The sequence below is a fragment of the Chanodichthys erythropterus genome, chromosome 6, assembly GCF_024489055.1.
Source record: "Chanodichthys erythropterus isolate Z2021 chromosome 6, ASM2448905v1, whole genome shotgun sequence".
NCBI classification, from domain to species: Eukaryota; Metazoa; Chordata; class Actinopteri; order Cypriniformes; family Xenocyprididae; genus Chanodichthys; species Chanodichthys erythropterus.
The window spans coordinates 27,501,660-27,522,605 of NC_090226.1; the positions used below are offsets into that span (position 1 = coordinate 27,501,660).

The 20,946-nt window shown below is 35.7% G+C and overlaps 1 protein-coding gene across 6 annotated transcripts in view; it reads left to right on the forward strand.

Annotated features, from left to right (window-relative positions):
- Positions 1-7,859: 7,859 nt before the first annotated feature.
- Positions 7,860-20,946, forward strand: part of adgrl2a (adhesion G protein-coupled receptor L2a) — a 119,361-nt gene continuing 106,274 nt past the window's right edge. For all 6 annotated transcript variants that reach the window (XR_010895348.1, XM_067388537.1, XM_067388534.1 and 3 more), the window contains exon 1: positions 7,860-8,469. The gene's annotated coding sequence lies outside the window, so the exon portion shown is untranslated. The remainder of the gene's footprint in view (positions 8,470-20,946) is intronic.

The window sequence follows — 20,946 nt, forward strand, 5'->3', positions numbered from 1 at the left end:
CAGTGCACTCGGCTCTCCCAATAATCCAATATATTCCAATGGAGTTGCTCGGCAGCTGTGAAGTCCGAGCAGCAGGGATGTCTTTCACTGGAGAAATGAAGGTCTGTGTGATTTGGAGCTCTGAGGCATACAGAGGTCATTCTCTTTTGCTGAAGTTATATCCTCTAGCTGTGTGTACAACTGTCTTCTGGTAGGTGGCAAGTCTTCAAATGATTCAAAGACCAGGGAGCTTTCTCTCTCCATTTTTTTTTTTTTTTTAACAGTTTAAATAAATCTCTTTTCTTGTTCCCAGACAGCTTCAGGATGGCTGTTGATATGTTTGCTGATGTGACGTGGCAGAGCACACAGAATTCTTTGAATGACTGGTTTTAGTATTTGATATACAGTAGGTACTCAAGGCAAAGCTCTTTTTAATTTCCCCAAACATTCTATTTTAATTGTGTTTGCTTAAGCAAGCATTTTTTTTATTGTTGTTAATACTTAGGGACTAACATTAACTGAACAACCAGTTGTTAATGTAATTAGGTCTTTGTCTACATTAATTGACAAATTATGATACTGTCTTTCTCCACTATTTCTCTCACCAGTAACACCAAACTGCCCTATGATCCAGGGAAACTGATTTAAAATCTAAAATCATACCACCTCTAGCCTAAAAATATCTCAAAGTGTTCATTTTTTTAAAAATAATTTGTAACACATTTGTAACATACTTACAAATCATCTGTAAACTATTAGTTTATAGTTAATCCATAGTTTATTATATTATAGTCTCTACATTGTTATTATATTAATAGGCTTTATACTACAGGGCTGAATCTGCTCGAATCTGATCGGTTGATGAACGTTCTAAAGTGTGCAATTATTTTCAGGGAAACGCATGGCTAAAGTAGTTCTATAGGTTTTGACCGCATTACAGATTCATTCCAAATTATTTCAGCTATGTCAGAAGGTCCTTACAGCCTATAACCACAAAAGAAACAAAACCCACAATGACACCTACCAAGCAAATAAATGTTGTAAACAATAGGATAAAAACGGCAAATTATTGTCATGTTTTTTTGCCACAAAATACATTTTATTATGTCCTAAAAGCGCATACTCTCTCCCGCTCTCTCTCACTCAAATGCAACTAATACAGTACGGACACACACTCACACAGAAACATGTTCCCTGCGCTGCTCTGACAAATTAATCGGTAAAATAGTTTAGCAAATTAAAAACTACATGACATTTCTCACTAGCAAGGTAATAACGGTGCAGTTCTTGAGGTAGATAAACTTACAGTTTCGCTATATGTGGAGACGAACGAACTTAGGTAGGCTAATTCACATATGCTTATCCTCTCTCTTTCTCTCTCTCTCTGCATTAACAACTGTATTAGTCTGCTATCAGTGGCTCAAGCCTCAGTTACTAGTTCTGAAATTAGATTTTGGATTTAGCAACGGAGGCTTGGGATGAGATGAGTAAGAAATTTGTCCCACACACAAGAATGTTATAGGGACAAAAACCTGACAAATATCTTGAAATACAACATCTGAACAATGTCTTGAGGTGTGGTAACCGTATTATAAGTGGAATAATTGACTGTGGACCATTGAATTTATTGGACATTAATCGCATTAGTATTGTAAGTGTTATTGTAAGTAATAGTAAGTGTTCCTTAACGTTTCAGCCAAAGCTAAACATAACAAACAAACAAACAAATAATGCTTTCAATATGTCAAACTGTATGTTTTTGTGTCTATGCAAGTGTTAGTAAATGTATGTGTGGTAGGAAAACATACATACAAATTATCATGTTGTTAAAATACATCAGTTAGGTTTGTTTATTGCACTTAATTAATGACTTTTTCTGTAACCTAATCTAAAGTGAGAACTATTTACTTTTAATAACCATTAATAACATGGAATGTTAATTTACAGTAGGAGATTCACTCACACTTTAAGTGTGTACGTGACCATAGGGACAAGGGAGGTGAGCACTTTTGATTTGGGCCAGGAAGCAACCACCCAGAAAACCCCAGCAACCGCATAGCAAAGTTCTAAAACCACTCAGAATACCTTAGCAACTGCATAACAATGCCCTGTCAACCATTCACAACTCCCATGGCTGTGTTTTTTTTTTTTTTTTTCAGAACCCTCCACCCCACCCCAAAACTTCCAGTTTGTTTTCTTTTTCTACTGAAATTAATTAAACTTTGATTACAGTCTCATTTCAAACTTTGTGTTGCAGAGAATTTCAGTCCTAGGTGTGATATATTTTCTTTATGAACATAAAATTAAGGATTCAAACCAGGAAATTTCACACTGAGCTATTTTTAAATGCTGAATTCTGATTGGTGTTCTTTCTTACATATATTTGCATAACGAATTGTGATTGGTTGCTCTTTTTAATCCATCTTTAGACTGAGAAGGTGGAACACTGAGCTGCCTGCCTTTCTTCCATCTGTAGTGCATATTTCTATCAATCTCTCTATATTTTCCCCTCTATTTATATTTGAATTTACAACTTTTCTTTTGCTTCCTTGCAAACACTGGTGTATCATTTAAAAAAGAAAAACCTAAAGGAATTGAAACCTCTAAATGAATCAATATTTGACTGGTTAAAATGAACAGAAACACAAATAAAGCAACGGAGACTTGATTTATTGCAGACCAGGATTACCTGAACCCAACTAGGCCGGGTTAACCAAATCCAGACTGGAAAAAATAATAATCAGGCCTTTCCCATGAACCACTATGAGTTGAAAATTCACAATAAAGCATCATGACCAATTTGCTCATCTGATATTTGAGCCAAATAAATTTTAAATGCAATAAATAAATAAATAAATATGATATTTTGCCAAAATAATTATATATATATATATATATATATATATATATATATATATATATATATATATATATATATATATATATATATATATATATATATATATATATATATATATATATATATATCCAATTAAGTCACAGCTTCTGCAGATCTTTTGCTTTAATTGAAAAAAATATGTTGTCTTCTACCCTCATGTTGCTCTAAACTCATCATAAAATACAAGTTCAGCTGGTGGTAGGAATTTGTACCTGTTAATGTTAAAAACAGACTAGCCCATCTTATAGCTAAAATGTATTTTATTTGCCATTTTAGTTTACATCTCTTTTATCTCCCACAGGAGAGCCAGAGCTGCCACTGATGTTTATATAAATAGCTGAGTAAATGCCAAAAGAGTTGGGTATTGATCTTACACACAGTGTTTAGTTTTATCCTCCTTTCTTACTGACACCCATTAAAGAAGATTTCACCTAAAAATGTGGCGAAACTGAAAAAAACAGTTCAAATACAATAAAAAGAACATCTGGGGACACAATGCTGTATTGCCATTTAGTCCCATTTAAACTAAGTTCATTAGTTGATGTAAATAGGAAATGAAATTTTCATCCAACCCTGTGTTATTGTGCCACAAGCCTCATGAGGTTGCATAGTTGTTACGGAGTTAAGCTGAGTTTAAACATTCATTTCCACCAATTTATGCATAACTGAGCACTCAATGAATACATTTAGGACAATAATGTTTTATGGAAATAAGCTGTATGTATTCAAAAAGTTTTATAATTATCATCTTTTATATGAACCGAAAGAGTTCTCTTTAAATGAATATAATTAATAAGGGTACACAGCTGGACTGGGGATTGTGCATTTACAATTATGTATGACTGTGAGAGATTTTTCATCTTCTCTCAATTAAGTATTCAGGCAATTATTTCAGAAGATTATTGACCTCAGAGGGGACCTGTAGTGACACATTGGTTTTGGACGTCTACCTTTCTCTTACTGTACTCATGTTAATTAAAACTAGAGAAACTTACCAGCAGCATCTTCACATGTCCAAACACATGTGACACAGATAAATTATTCTCTCTCTATGTGTGTGTGTAAGTTTGTGGTATTTTCCTAGTTAAATTGTGAAGTTTGCACTCTATTTTTATTATTTCTTTTTTTTTGGTTGGTGTAAAAAACACAAACTGGTGAAGGTCAGTCATTCATTTTCTATACCTGTAAAATTTTCCACGGGTGTAAATATTACACAATGACTGCTCATTTATTACTTTATATATTTTAGCATTTTTAATATCCTGCTATTAACCTAGAATAACAATAAATGAATTAACTTAATGGCATGTGAATGAAATGCATAAAATGTTCTTCAATCTAATAATCTAACAACAGCAAAAAAAAAAAAAAAACAACTAAAAATATTATTATTTTTTAAATTAAGCCCATTTAGGGGTTCTGTTTTTTGGTTCTGTGATGTTCTGGACTTTATTCATTTTAAAGATGATATCTTGATTGTATAAACATCAGATAATTGTACAGTTTGGATAAGACATCAAGTCACCCCGAGCTTCCTAATGGGTAAGGGACAACGTTATTGCAGAATGTGGTTTTTGGCCTCTTGTGTAAATAGTATGAATTGGAGTCTTGCAGGTCATCGTACGGCAGTTGTATATGCTAATGTCTGGGCTATATTAATCTTAACTGGCGGACCTCAGAGAAGGGCTGAGCTGTCGGCTAGTGCTGTATCTGCTTTTACGCCACATCTGTTTCCACTTGGCTGTGGATGTCTTTGCATCGAGCCTCCAAGTTCAGACGTAACACTGACTTTAAATTACAGTGACCTTAATAACAGTTGCTAAACCATTCAGCACTGGTTAGATTTGTTTCACAGATATTTGTTTTAGCAGATATCATGTTTCAGAGAGAGGGAGAAAGACTTTGAGAGAGAATACAAAATCACGGTGTAATACAGTGACATACACGTAGAAACTGTTGAAGGCTGTGTTAGCGTTACATGTGGAAGAGTGGCATTTGTTTGTGTAAGTCATTTGCTTTACAGGTCAGTTATTTGACATTTGTGTAATCCAGAAACCTATGTGGTCATAAAGGAAGTAGAATGTGAACTTCCTTTGAGCTTTGGGACTGTTCCTCCCTGTTCTCTCCTGAGTAAACAGTGAAATTTGGAATGGCGAGGAGACATTTGAGGAGGGGTGGTTTTACTTGATAGCATTTTGAATTTATTTAAAATAGTTTTGGGTGTTTATTACAGATTTTTCATTTTGTTTTGTCAAAAGCAATTGGTTTTGTGGTGCTGGATGGATTTTACTTGATTTAAAAGGTGGGGGGGAAAAATCTTGTTCAAAGTTTTCTCTTTCATAACTCAGGAGACATAAAGGAGTTGGAATTTAAGTACCAACTTTGTCTAAGATGTTCTCCCAAAATTCCTTGGAAGAAAAGGTAAATAGAGGATAGCATAGAGCACAACATTTGGCATTTGTAGAATTTGACGACAAATGTTTGAGCTTATTTTGAAAACTCTGACTTTGGTATTTTGGCAAACCTAGGCATAGTCAGAGACATTATTGCGATTTTCTTGTCTTAAACAATTGTTTTATTCATTTTAATCTTAAACTGCACACCTGCCAACCTTTCAAAAATCAAAATGCTCTAAAACAACGGCAATTGAAAAAGACAGACAAAGCGTTCATATGTAGAGCATTTAAGGTTAGAAAATAACCCATTTACTTTTCTAATTGTGGTTATAGACATTTCAAAGGGTTTATGCATCACACACACACGCACACACACAAACACACATTGGGTTTTCATGTTTAGGTACCCATGAAACATGAAAATCCAATTGCTTCGGACAAGACAATCGCAATAGTGTCTCAAACTATGCCCAGTTTTGCCAAAAGACCAATGTCAGAGATTTCAATTTTTAAAGTTAAAACATTTCTCATCAAATTCTTCAAACGCCAAATGTTGTGCTCTATGCTGCTTTTCACTGTTTCCCAAGGAATTTTAGGAGAACATCTTAGACTACTTTTTATATTCTACAACTTTACATTTTTTAATAAAATTTTTAAACCCAAACAGTTGAGTTTGATCATATTTAACCCAAACATGGACAAGGATTTCAGATATTGCCATCTTTGTTGGGATATATTGTCCCCATTACGTATACCTGAACCCCCTCACATATATATCACTGCAGGCTATCCTGTGGGATATTGCATAAATGACCAAGTTTAACAGAAAGTGATCTGGACATGTGTGAAGTCCTGTGAACAGTTGCTTCCTGCTGGTATCGAGAATGTCAAATGAAGCACAATACATCCACTAACACACACATTTACACTTGCAACCCTCATGTTTACTGCAATAAACTCAGTCTGATGATTAAAAATCTTATATACAAGATGTAGAAACCACAGATTATAAAAACAGAAATATCTTTAAAGAAAAAAAAAAATAAAAGAAAAAAATACACATACACACATACACAGACCAATGTAAATAAAACATTACAAACAGAGGACTGGGAGGGTTGCTGGTTGATATTTCAGAGGATTTTTTGGGGGGTTGGTCTTGATATGACAGAAAAGCAGAGGAAAGCCGAATATTTTCTGATGATCATGATTAGAAGAGTGTTACACAGCTAATACCTGCACTAATCCTTATTTAAGCTACAATCTGCTGTGCTACATAACATAAAGAGCAACTAAAATGAATACAGTTCCATTCTGAAAAGATCAACCAGTGTTATTTTCATTAAGTCAATCCGATTACAATACACCACAGTTCAGCTGAATTCGTATTCATGTAAAAAATGACAAATGTCTGTCACAGGTGCTCGGCTGCACATATTCATTTTACAAGGTCTGTTTCCACAGGAGCAAAATTAAACATGAAGTTGTATGTTGCTTTCGAGAATGATTATCATTAGTATTATTAGCAAAGAACATAATCTCTTCTCTTATGTACGATTTTACGATTCAATTATATTTAGTTCAGTAATTTGTATTGTATTTTCCTTGTCTGTAAAGTCTGTAGATACTTTAAAAACTCCAAGTTTATTTTCTTTATTTTAAGAGTTCTGAAGTACTTCAAGAAATAAATGTAATACTAATAGCAAAAGCATTTAATGTGCTTTTGTTTTGTTTTGTTTTGTTTTGTTTTGAGGAGACAACCCTAGCATATTTAAATAGATAAAATCAGTGGTTTGTAACAGAACTGATGTGTTTTTATGTGTATGTGTGTAGTTGTGTGTATGTGATTTTGCTAAACCTCTTCGCCTTCCTTTGACTGCAAGAATGCAACACACATGTGGTTTTACTTCAGCAAAACTAATGCATAAACATCAGAAAAAATATCAGAATGACCTTTACCACATCTGTTTTCTCTTTTGTCCCCCAAAATGGATCTATTACTATGTAAAGTTATGCATATGAAAATATAAGTGTGCGCTCTTACACTGTGAGCTTCACCTGCTGTATGACTGAAACAGAGAAATGCGCCCTTAGAGTTGCTGTATTTGACTGAAATATCGTTCTGAAGCTTTATTAAAGCCAGGTGTAATGGGGGGGATGCGCTCCAATTGCATGCTTCTCCTTACATGGCCTTTTCAACTCATTCTTTAACAGTTCTAGGATGCGCATTGCATTTAAGGGTCACTGGCTGCGAGGACGGTCAACAAATGAAATAATGGTAAGTGCATTGGTGAAAATGGCATGTATGCGCCTTTGTTCTGTGGATTACTGCTCCAGTTGCAGCAGGGCTACAGTCGCTCTTTCTGATTGAGGCCAAGTTGAGGAAAAAAGGACGAAAATCTGCACTTTTTCTTTTTGATGCAAGCTAGAATTACAGTGAGAAAACATGTGCAGTCATTGGCTGAACAGGCCAGCCTGCCCACAGCATGAGGGAATCTTTCTCTATGAGAGGCACGTAGCAGTGCAAATCCAATGGATAATGGCCAAAAGTTGTATATAGAAAACAAATAATCTGCTTTACATGCCTTCTCAGCTCTGCGTAATCATCTTCCACAACAGTCTTTGCTTAAGTTGTACTCATGATAATATGGTTATGCGATCATATTCTCACCGACTCCGTATCCGTGTGATCCAGAAATCCAGTTCCAGGTTTTAAGCGCAGCTTCTCTCTCACATCTCGGCTCAGCTCGCACAGAGAGAAATCCCTCAGCCGCGGGCCGCTCTCTCTCCGGCTGGAACGGGACTCAACAAACCCGAAGAAGACGCTCAAAGGACTGAAATAAATAAAGAGGACTGCTTTTGTTTGTTTATTTTTCTTGCGTTCTTTTGTTGCTCTTTTTTTATTAGTTGCTGTGCGAACAGGTCCGCGTCCCCTCTCCCTCTCCTCCAGCAGGACGGACGCACGGACTCTCCGTATTCGCATCTCTTCATCCCGGCACGGCGGAGCGCAGGACTGAGCGCGGGTCTGCGGGAATGTGAGCGCTCACACTGAGAGAAAGGCTCAGATGAGCGGAGCATGTGTGCGTTGTGCGCTGAGACGCGCTGCTCCTATTCTAAGACCTGCTTGTAATTGCATCAACTGATTAATTAACTTTCCGTCTGATTTTTCTTCAACTATCCGTTCACTCACAAAAGGTAAGAAGAACCTTTTTTTTTTTTTGTTAATGATCATAATGCGCTTATATCCGACAAATCCTGTTGCTCTAAAGTGGGTGATTATCAAGTTTGGGTTGGTTACTCAAACTTTTTGTGCCAAAAAAAAATATTACCGAGGAATTAATTATCCGGGTCATGCATGTTGTAAGGTAATGATAGTGTAATATCATAATAATAGACCAAAGTGTGTATTTTAAATACATATTACATGTTATTAAAAAAAAAAAAAATGTATGAGGGGGAAAAAATATGAAAGAGTTGAGTTCCAGTCAGATGACTCTAAAAGAACAAAACTACTCTGTTCAGAGTAATTAAAATGATGGAAAGGGGGACCATGGCTAATTGAGAAATGGTTAATCAAAACACAACCAGATGTGGATTGATTTGGTCGGCTGCCATTTCTCTCTTTGTCTTTTACTCTTTCTTTCTCTCACTCTCTCTTTGAATGGAAACTATTAGTGTGGGAATGGGGGTATCTTCAAATAAATCCCATAGAGATATTTCATTCCATTGAAAATTCTTTAAAGGTGTCGGTGAAGTCTGCACCCTTTAATTTATTGTCATTGGCTTTTGCTTCCTACAACAAGCGTGTGGTGACCTACATCAACTGTTGAACTCACTAAAGCTTGACTTGGGTTGTTAAATTGAGGTCTTGTGTCTATAATTAAAAGCAATTTCAGGCTCTTTTTGCTCGTTTTTAACTCCTCAGGATGATTAATGTGAAAAGAATGGTTCAGAGTGCACAGACAGCAGTGATAGAGTGCTAACTAGGGGACTGTAAGAACCCAGTGCAGTTTAAATCGTCTGAACCTGACTTTCTCTAAATGTAACATTGGACACTTGTGAGCAGCCGCTGTAAAATTAGATCCTTTAACCCCACATTCATAATTAATCCGCACCCAGGCCCCTGGTGCCAACAGTGAGATGAGCAGAATCCGGTCGGTGGCACTTCTTTGCCCAAACACACTCTGAACTGCTGTGAAACAAACATCTTGCTGGGGCGTAGAGAAACTGGCAAACTTTGCATTAGTATGCCTGTTACATTGTAAAAATATCGTAATTAATGTATTATAATTATTTACGGTGCTGATAATTACACATTATTATTGTTATTGCTGTAGTAATTAAATATAATAGCATATAATATATGTAGCTGGACACTGCAATTTGAAATGTTACCAAAACACTGGGCAAATCACAATTGTTTTCGGGTAAACACCGCTCCGGTGTGTAAGAGCCGGTAATAAGAGTCAATACATGAGCGCGGTGTTGTTTTGAATTGCGGTGCATGACGTGAGAGATGCTAAAAACCTGAACTGTGAAACATATCGAGTCACCTGAATGAAAATCGTGCCAGCTTGTTTCAGGGCGGTCTAGACCTACAGAGCTGTATTTTAAATCTGATTCAGGTTAATGTAATGTTTTAAAGTTTTTTCTTAGTTGTTACATACATAACATGACAAATATCTTGTAATACAGTATAGTGTTTAACTTGAAAAAACAAAAAGTATTGTGCACTTTTTAAATAAGCTTATATTTGATCTCATAAAGCTACAAAATATTTTAAATACCCAATATAATTTAACTTTAGATGTAGATGTGGACTCTTACCATATGGCATGTGGTTTTTGGTCTGGATTCTTGCATGTCACCATTTGTGCTTTAAATAGACATTCTCTGACCAAAAAATGTTTTGAATTTGTATAAGTGTGAATGGACTCTGTTTGAAGCCGCTCCATTAGCATTTCAAAGTGGCCTGAGCTCTATTTGAGTCCTGTGCTCTATTAGCTTCAGCACAGGCCCGAAGAACAGGAGGGGTGAGAGGGGACCAGGGCTTGTAGTTCATTTCTCCTCGTCTTTGTGTTTGTGTGTGAAAACACTATCCCATCCTTTTCATTTCAAAGGAATATTTTCCTTGGCTCTGTTTCTTTCTGGCCCCCTTCCTGCATCAGAGAAATGAAAACAGCCAAACATGAGCAGGATTATGAGATCCACCAGAGAACTTGCTTAGGTATTTTCACTCAGAGCGGAAAAATAGTATTTTTCTACATTTCCAGTAATGCAGAGAAGAATGGATGTCATAACACCTACACAGAAATTCTACTCATGAGTGTGCAGCTTTATGTTTTTGAGAGCTAGTCTCATATAAAGGCCGGCACATGTCTGATTATTCACGATTCGCTTCGTCTTCGTCATGCAGACACTGACTCTTAAATATAATGTGGATTTTTTTTTTTAAAATCAGCTATGAAAGTCTGTGTTTTACTGTGTATTGTTGTATTAATTTGGTTTAAAATTAATTTTGTTAGCGAAACTGTATTAGGTTTACTTTGGGAGTTCTTTGTCCTCGACCTGTTTTTGCTCCATATTAGTGTGCTAATATAGTCTCTTCTGAAATATTCTGAATTTTTACTTTATTGATTGACTTATTTTGGGCGATCTGGAAAATGTGATTTGTGGCCAAGTGCGCTCATTTCAATGTTTTCGCCATATGGTGAATATCAGACACATGTGGAGAGCATTTGAATGGTAAAATATGAGCATATTTGTCACTTCAAAAACAAAAAAAAAAATAAAAAAAATAAATATATATATATATATATCAGTTGAGCTCTAAATAATGAACAAGCCAAATAAGCATTTGTTCAAAATGTGGAATAATTTTTAACTTTATTAGAGCTTTAGTACATGGTACATATGTGTGTGTGTTTTGCACAACAGTGTAATTCCACTGACAGCCATTGTTCTCCGAACATCAGAGCGTTTGCACAGCCGAATCAAATAATCGGACTCACTGAACAACAAATACAACGTCATGCAGCTTGTAGACTGGAACGTTGGTTTCTGAATAGTGTTTAGAGAATTTAATGCTAAAAAGATACAATAAAAAAAATTATGTGTTTGAAGAATTTGAGAAAAAACAAGTGGACCACTTCAGCATGTCATTCACTCTGTAGGGCAATGTTGTTACTTTAGAGAAACCGTGATACAGGCCATATACGCTCTGGTTACCAAGCGCATAAAATCGAAAACACATTCATTTGTGCAAGAATTTCAAATCAGATGATTTCTTTCCCTGTTTCTGATTCAGTTGTGTGTTTACAGAGCACCCTGCTGTGCCGATAAACGCTCTCCAATTTGCGGGGAATAAACAGCCCTGTTACACTTGAAGTTTTATGTAAAGTGCTCAACAGCCTTTGGTGGGTCAAATACCTGCATTTTACGGTGGTTTTTATTTTACGATCAGTAATCAGCGGAAGGCAGGGCGCCTTCTCTGCCATTTTGTCAAAGCGTTTGTTTCTGCTTGCGAAAGGTTTGTGTGACAGTGGGACGGCAGACTTTATACACAGGCTGCCATTTTAATCAGCTGCAGACTGTGGGCAGCATACACCACTCTGAACACACCCAGACTCTGGTGCCTTCAGACATGCAATCAGTTCCATTTATTTTTAAATATCTGAATACGTCAAATAAATATTTTCTAAATACAAGTAATTGGCGATTAAAAAATGCACTTTTCGACAACGACAAATAAAATAATATTAATAATAATAACAGAAGTAATTGGCGATTAAAAAGTAATTTTTCGACCAAAAAAAAAAAAAAAATCAGTATTTTAACATTGTATCACTTGTAATTCTCCACTTTTTATTTAAAATAATAATAGTAAGAGTTGCTAATGTGATAAGTTCAATCAATATATATATATATATATATATATATATATATATATATATATATATATATATATATATATATATATATATATATATATATACTTTTTTTGTGTGTTTTTTTGTTTCAGGAATGATTGTGACCATTTATACATTGTGGAAAAAGAATATTTTGGCATCATGGATTACATCCATTTAGCATTTATCTAATGCTCTGCTGTGTTTATTTTTATTTAAATGTAAATGAAGTCCACAGCATGATTCATGTTATTTCATTTTCAAATTCAGAACTACACATAGTTAGTTTGGTGTACACACAGGGGGCATGACTTATCTATCCCAGAATTGGTATTTAGGGGGGTAAAAAAAAAAAAAAAAAAAAAAAATTAAATTTATAATCACAGAGGAGAAGGTAGGAACCCAGGTACAGGGTAAACAGTATCTGTGAGCAAAGAGAGAGAGAGAGAGAGAGAGCAAGGGAAAGAGGGATAGAGAGAGAGGTCTATTAGACGTCTGGTGGTAAAGAGAAGGGTTGTGTCTCGGCTGGCTTACAGGGGCACACTTGAAAGGGCCATTTTCAAGCAGACACACCTGTTATTTCAGGACGCTGAAGAGGTTGAGCTGCAGTGTAATTCTTCTTTTGTTAGTTATCTACGACAAAAACAAAAAAAACAAAAAAACAAAAAACAAAAAAAATCTCCAGATTTCAAAGATTATGAAAATGCAAACTTTCAGAATTTTTATGGTGTTTTTTTTTTTTTTTTTTTTTTTTTTACATTTATTTATTTACTTACTAACTATTATTAATTAATCTCTACTGAATAATAATGATAATAATAATAATCTTTACTGTTTATTATTAATAATGCTCATTTTACTTTTTATTGTTGTGGAAAATAATAATATCAAAGCCATTAAAGGTATTAAAAATGTAAATGGACATTTGTGAATTATGCATAGCAGCCAGAAATGTTTAATAATAAATATTCATCTAATATTTTAGCTTCTTCGGTTAAGTGTCCAAACATTTCACTGATAGTGTAAATTCTTATCGTAAAATACTGGAATAGAATAATGGTTAAGACATTTCCTGCAGATTCCACTAATCCTCAAATAACTAATCTAATCTGGGGTCAACAGTGAGTTGTTTCTTGAAAACATTCAGAGGTCAGAGGTCAGACTTATCTTGTGTGGTTCATGTGACAGCTTATCAGGGCAGATGTAGCCAATCATGAGGGTGTTCCTGGATCTCTTGACCTCCTGTTATAGATAATTTTGCTTTAAATTATCTGTCCACATGTTAAGAAACTGCACCAGGTGCTGATTCAGCTGAAAAATGGAGCAGATGTATCAGAATGCGAGTGTGTGACATGAAAAGGTTGGATTTGGAATTAAAATATTGGATGTATAAAAAAATAATGTTTAGCTGTCCAGACAAGAGCTCAAATAAATAAATAAATAAATAAATAAAAACTGTGGTCTGTAATTATGCAGTGATGTTTCAGACAAAAGAGATGACAGGATTTCTGCTTTGGTTGAGTTGCTAGCCACAATTGGCTGCTCTTTGGCCTTTTTGTTTCCTCTCAGATGTTGTCCTGATTAAGCTCAGGAATTCAAAAAGGACACTGTTCCTAGATCAGCACTTTGGGGTCTTTCCAAACTCTACATTACGACTACATCAATGTTGTTGCTACAATGCATTAATCTAAATTCAGATATAGAGATTAGGAGTTTATTAAGGTGTGAGACCTTTGTGCAGGCCAGAGGTGTACACTGATTGGATAATCAGTCTGCGAGTGACATCTGACAGGTCCGCCTCCATTGATTTTCCGAGGGAGGCCATTGGCCACATTGCGCAAGATGGCATATAATGAGTGGAGAATTTAATTCAGACAAACAGCCAGGTTGCAGAGCTAAGTTAATTACATTATGGTAGCAGTCATTACTCTTTACTCTAGTGCTGATGTGCCCAATACAAACAGCCTTCAAGTGTCTGACACCGCTCACCTGGCCGCTCTGACTCAAATGCAGCTTGTCAGCGACATTGTGTTTTGTGTGCTTATTTAACGCAACGCATCAGCCATGCTAGGCTGTGAAATGACAGCTGCAATATTTACTACCCGAACAAACTGGATTCATGTATATAAATCCTTGTTTTTGTGGGTTTTTGTTTTACCATGACTGACATATCAATACAATAAAAATCATCTGCTGAATGGTATCAGTGATTTTCATCTGTAAGTTGATCTGACACATCTTCAACATAATATAAAATCTGAACCAAATAATTTTCTAACACACATTACTGATTTTATTGTGAATGTTTTATCAGTGCACATTATTAAAAAAAGGCTCTGGGGGTCCTTAAAAAGTCTTACATTTAGTTTTATGAAATTTAAAGTAATTAAAAGTCTTAAATATGTTAAATGCTTGATTAAACTTTAAAAGGCTGCGATTTAATGAAAAAAAATGCATTCAAACTCAAAATGCGGTGCTGTTGCACATTCTGCAGGTGGTTTCAGAGCAGTTTGCAATCAATGAGCACTGTGCACGTCAAGCGATCGCTTATTGTTAATGAATTATGACAATGTTCATGTAGATGGTGAATAGATGAATGTATATTTTATCTCATCTTTTTGAAAGAGCAGCTGGAAGTAGTAAAGCATAAACATTTATTATGCATCAAACTTTTTTTTCCTCGTTAATATTGGTATTTTAGTGACACAATCATGTATTTGTAATTTGATTCAACAAACTCTTGTCTGGGCCCCTCAGTCGCGGGAAGGAAAGACTAAGAACATTACTTAACATATTCAGTTCTATCAATAATCACAATAATTTGTAATCTCTCTCTTTAAATGCATTGTTATTATATCAAAAACATCTAATGTCACTCAAACTTTAATTCAAATGTATTGATAAATCAGTACATAAATCAACTTCTATACATATTGAATAAAATATAAATTGAATTTCATTAAGTTTAATTAAGTAAATGATACACGTGATTTTTTTTGAGATTGTATGGGTTTGTTCTGTATGGACATACAGCATTAATTGTATTTGTGCAGGTCTTTAAAAAAGCAATATTTGTGTCTGTAAAAAAGTGCAGATACCCTGGACTTGCTTCACTTTAAAGACAAACAAACAAACAACAAAAAAAATGTTTTTGGCTGATGTTACCAAGGCTGCATCCAAATAGCTATTAAAGCATTGTTTCAGTATACTGTTCTTGGTAGCCTAGCCCTTGTAAAATGTTGCCAATAGCTGCCAACAAATCAGTTTAATGCAATTAATATTAACATAATCAATGTTTAAGGCAATAATAGCAAGTAATCATAATGATAAGTTTGGGAAGTGAATACTGGGATACATTAAAATGCTCTCAAGGGTGAACTTGACCTTCAGCCTTCATGTCCAAGTCAAAAAAAGCCTCCCCAAAAGATGTGAGTTTTCATCCGTTGAAACTCGCATTCAGGTCTGGCACCATTCTGATGTGGAACGCCCAGTTTAATGCTCCAATGAAATCTCCCTGGATTAAATCAAGTCCCACCCGGATTTTTTTCCCCCCCTCATTGAAATAAAAACAAAGAATGGCAGACTAAGCCATTACCTTTGAAGAAAGAACCCAATAACATTGCAAACAGATTGAACAAAAAAATACATTTTGAAATCATGTTGAAATTAGGTCTTGTTTGAATTGTAATGTCTTCATCTCTAATGTAAAGGATTTTTTATTCCGAGAGACAGGAGTACAGAAGACAGGAAATGATGCGTAAAGAGAGATAGAGTGTGATCACGTCTCCCACAATGAGCGCCACTGCTCGGTGTGTCTGGAGCATGTGTACCACCGCCAGGCCGTAGCTCTGACTGTAAAGCACAGGATTAAGTGGCAGATGATTCCTTTATTGTCAGGCTGACTAATGACCACAATGCATTTCCAATGTGTACTCCTTAAGGAGGAGATATATATATAATGACTTTTAAGAAAAACACACACTTTTACACACCTTATAAAATCTCAACAGTTGCTGTCCGTCAATGACATTTTAATTATTTAAAGTGTATTTTAGCCACATGGCAGTTTTGTTATCTTTGGTTTGTCACACCTGCTGAAATGGCTCTGATCGCCACAAAACTGCGAAGTGTCAAACACTTCCTAATGGCATTTGCATAACTCACACATGCCTGGTGTGAATTTCGCCCCTGTTAACATAAACAGTGGTGGGGCGGCTTGTCTCGCGGCACACACAAGAGCCAAGAGAGTTGAGATAATCATAGATATCTAACTGAATATCTGTAAAGAAATTATTACACAGAGGAGATTTAGTTTAGCATATACTGAATTTAAAACACTGAAAACATCAAACGTGAAACTATTGAGCAGTCTTTAAAAAAATGATGGCATCATTAAAAATATATTGTATACAATGTGGGAAAAATATAGATAGGACATACAAAATATATATGTACAGGATAGTGGTATATAGTATATAGATATATTCTACAGTGTGAGAACACACACACACACACACACACACAGGTTTGTTTTTGTGAATTGTGGGGACATTCCATTGGCGTAATGATTTTTATACTGTACAACCCTTATTTTCTATCGCCGTACACCAACCCTACACCTAAACCTACCCATCACAGAAAACTGTGCACATTTTTACTCTCTCAAAAAAACTCATTCTGTATGATTTATAAGCCTTTTGAAAAAAAATGGGGGCATGGTGTAATGTCCTCATAAGTCACCGTCTCCTTGTAATCCCATGTCATTATACAAATTTGTGTCCTGATATGTCACAAAAACGGGCGCACACACACACACGCGCGCGTGTTGGTGCACCTATCAATATGAGGACGTTCCAAAGTTTTTTATACTGTACAAACTGTATATTCTTTATCCCTTAACCTTACACACACACACACATTTTTAATAACGTACTATTTTTTTCTAAAATATGTATATAGTTAAATTCAAAAGTTACATAATGCTGACAAAAAGAACAAAAATAAAATCACTGCATTTCTAATTAATATGCATATTTCTAACCATTATTATCTCCTGTGATGGACAGTACTGCTTTATCTTCATACTCTTGGCTGAATTAAGTAGTTTCGATACACGTTATTCTGCGAGCGGACTGCTCCGAGCGAACTGCTCCGAGCTCACGGCCCAACCGGCCCCGTCATCCGAGTGGCCCCCTGTCACCGCCGTGGCTCCACTGGCCTCTTTTGTTGTATTCTGATAAGATCTACTCAGTATTTGCTTCACCAACCTCCAGTGGTGTGTCTGGTTACTTCACTGCAATTAAGAGAAAGGAAAACATGCCCAGTCGAAGCGCAGAAACATCTTTTGTGTGTGCGTGTGTGCGTGGGCTTTCATTCACAGAGTTTAATGTAATTCATAGATTATGTCACAGAATACATAAGGAAAGAAGAAGCCTTTTGTGGTGCAGTTGTATTTCCTATTGGACATTCTGTCCGGCGCATGCAGTGAATCACAAGCCCCATCAAAGCAATTACCTTTGCTAAAGCCATATTAGTCTTATAATTGGATAATCTTGTATTGCTTTGGCTTAATTCATTCTGTTGCACCAAATGGTTTCCTGTCTTCCATAACATTTTAGGAGCTCATGTTCTTAGTGAGAAATTCTCTAGCTTTCCCTTTGTCTCACATTGTAGTTTTAGTTTATTTTATTTTATTTTTTTTTAGTTTGTTTTGTTTTGTTTTTCCGGAAAGCACAACAGTGAAATGAAATATCTGTGAATCTGAATAAATGCAATGGAATCAGAAGCAATGACTGTGCAATATACAAACTATTGACTATGACTCTTTTCCAAAACCTACTGCGCTGCTTTGCTATCTATTGCCTACATTGGCAGCAGTCTTCTTAGGCAGCATCCTAACAGAATGGGGGTTCATTAAGATTTTACTAAATACTTAATATTCTTAATAATTTTATTCAGCAACGACGCATTCAATGGATCAAAAGGGACAGAAAAGACATTTAGAATGTTCAGATGTTCAGATTTCTGTTTCATATTATGATGGTTTTTGAATGCTCTATTCATCGAACATCCCTGACAAAAATGTGTCATGCTTTCCACAAACTGTTTTCAACATTGATAATAATAAGGAATGTTTCTTGAGCATCAAATCAGCACATTGATGTGACACTAAAGACTGGAGTTATGACTACTGCAAATTCAGCTTTGCCATAATAGGGATAACTAAGATATTTTAAATTGTAATAATATTTCACAATTGTACTGTTTTTATGTTATTTTGATCAAATAAATTCAGCCTTGTTGAGCATAAAACACATCTTTTAAAATAAAACACTATCTTTTAAAAAGATTTGTTTAACTCTAGTGTATGTATGTATAAAATAGCATATAGGTGTATTGAAAACATTACAATATATGTGGTTTGAAAGAATAGGGAGTTTTAAAAATACATATTTTAAATATTAAATTCTATAACCTTGCAGCTGATGGTATTACATTTTCTTAGATTATCACAAGAAAATAAATATTTGTCTATGAAGAATTTTTTTTTTTCTTCTTCTAACACTACAGTTGCTCTCTATTATAGTAACATTAGTTGTTTTCTTTCATCCAAGATACGCTAGATGGGTGAAAAGGCACGGAGCAACACTAAGTCTGCGTGAATGATGTATAAATAATTTAATGGCATCATTTGCATACTGTATGTTCAGCTCTTATTAAAATCTAAACCTACCCCTTGATCACAGGGAAACGCTACTTGTTATTTTTGACCTCTTTGTGAAGCAGGTTTCCTGAATTGATCCCTGCTTTCAGACAGTTGCGCTGTCACCCCCAAGTGTGCTCATGATATCCTACTCTGGACTCAGATTGTGGAAAATTACACTGAATGGCAGAGACCTTCACAACATACCAGAGCTGAAAGAACACGAATAAAGAGGCAAGAGAGATAAAAACGACAGACAGAGAGAGGCAGAAAAGGAATTTTCTGTATCTGCAGCCCTTCCACGGGTGGCAGAAGACAGCTGAAATGCTGGTAATCTATTTATATCAGGAAGATTCCTCTGGACAGTAAAGGCTTTGATTTTTGGACAGGTTCAGAGTCCATTGTAGGGAGGTTGTTTCCCTGGACGCAGGTCACTTATATGACATGTCTCCCAAAAGCATTCTGGCTCCACAAAAGCCATTTGAGGATTGCACGAAATGCTGCAGGAAAAGTTAGATGACATCAAACCCATCAATGTCACATCCTAGTGCCAGTTTGCTATCGGCTGCAACTGAATGCAGTTGTTTTCCGATGCATCCAAGCTAATTTCTGAGGAATATCATTGTTTAGACTGCATCATTGTCCAATGAAGTGTAACTGTGGGAGAACTTCATGAACAAAATATTATTTGACTAAAATGAGCTTAGAAGCAACCCGGTATTCCTGCTGGTGTTGAATGTCCAACATTGTTACATATGGTTTGTTATTATTGTCAGATGCTTGTGCACTCTATTTGAAGGTTGAAAAATCCAGCCCACACTCATTAGAAAAACATACCTGTGTCAACATTTTTGCAAAACGTGTCGTGTACGTTTTGCAACAGTTTCAAAGTGAGTGGTGCTAAAAGGGTGTTTAGTTTTTTTTTTCCAGAACAGATGAATGTGAATATGGCCACGTTTTATTACGTTGGAGTTTGTACATATCGCCACAGTTCTGAATTGAAATGTCCGGTGAGTGGCGCTAAAAGCTTAATGCTCCATAATGTACACCTACACTAAACCCTAACCCTACCCGATAATGTTAACAAAAGCAAATGTGACATAAAAACACAATAGTAACCATGGTATTTCAGCTTGTTTTTGAACTCTTGTCTTTGAGCTCTTCGTATTGCAACAATTTTGTACCAGCTGAGCTACTGAACAAGCTTGTTACGTCAGTAAAACTGAACATCCGGAGCTGGGTAAGTGATGCAAACTCCAAAATATATTTGTTTTCTAATCATGCACTATGCTAAAAAGCGTTTTGAGGTCATAACATTATTGTACAAGGAGCCGCGTGAAAACAAGTCTTTAATAATCCATAATCTGGCCCTGTAATCATAATTGTGTGTGGAAACGATTAAAAGTTCTTGCTGTTTTACTGCCTCTAGTTTTTATTTCTGCTAGAAACTGCAGTGATATGTACATATTGGTATGTATTTTGTGTTTTGCTAAAATGTTGCCACAGGTACATTTTTCCAATGAGCCTGTGTTGCAAAAATCCCTTTGAAATACATGAGATAGATGGTAGCATCTATGTGACAGTGAATTTGTCACAGTTTGAACTGTAAATAAACAAAATAAGGGTTGAGAAACCATTTCACAACACTTTCGAAACATTTCCTGAAAACATTTCACAACTGGTATAAAAATCCAGCTTCAGGCCCTCCAGCAAACCGCTGTTCCCAATCCCATCATGCATTTATTACACCATAAACAGGAAGAAAACATGGTGTCATATTATGTCACACATTCTCTGCATGATTGTTGCCAGCGCAGCGTTACGCGTGGGCTTGAAGGACTGACGGAGCACAAGGCGACGAAGACACTGTTCAGTCAGGCTAATATAGCATGCAAACTCTTCAGTCACTCAAAGCTGTGTCTGTTAGACTGCTGTGTTAATGTGATGCTTTAACCTGTATGAAGAACAGAACCGCCATATCTGGTGTTTACGTTCTCTGATCTGCTAACTAGCTTCAAAATAAAGCCAGTTTTGCTACAGATAACAAATTGCCCTAAAGCC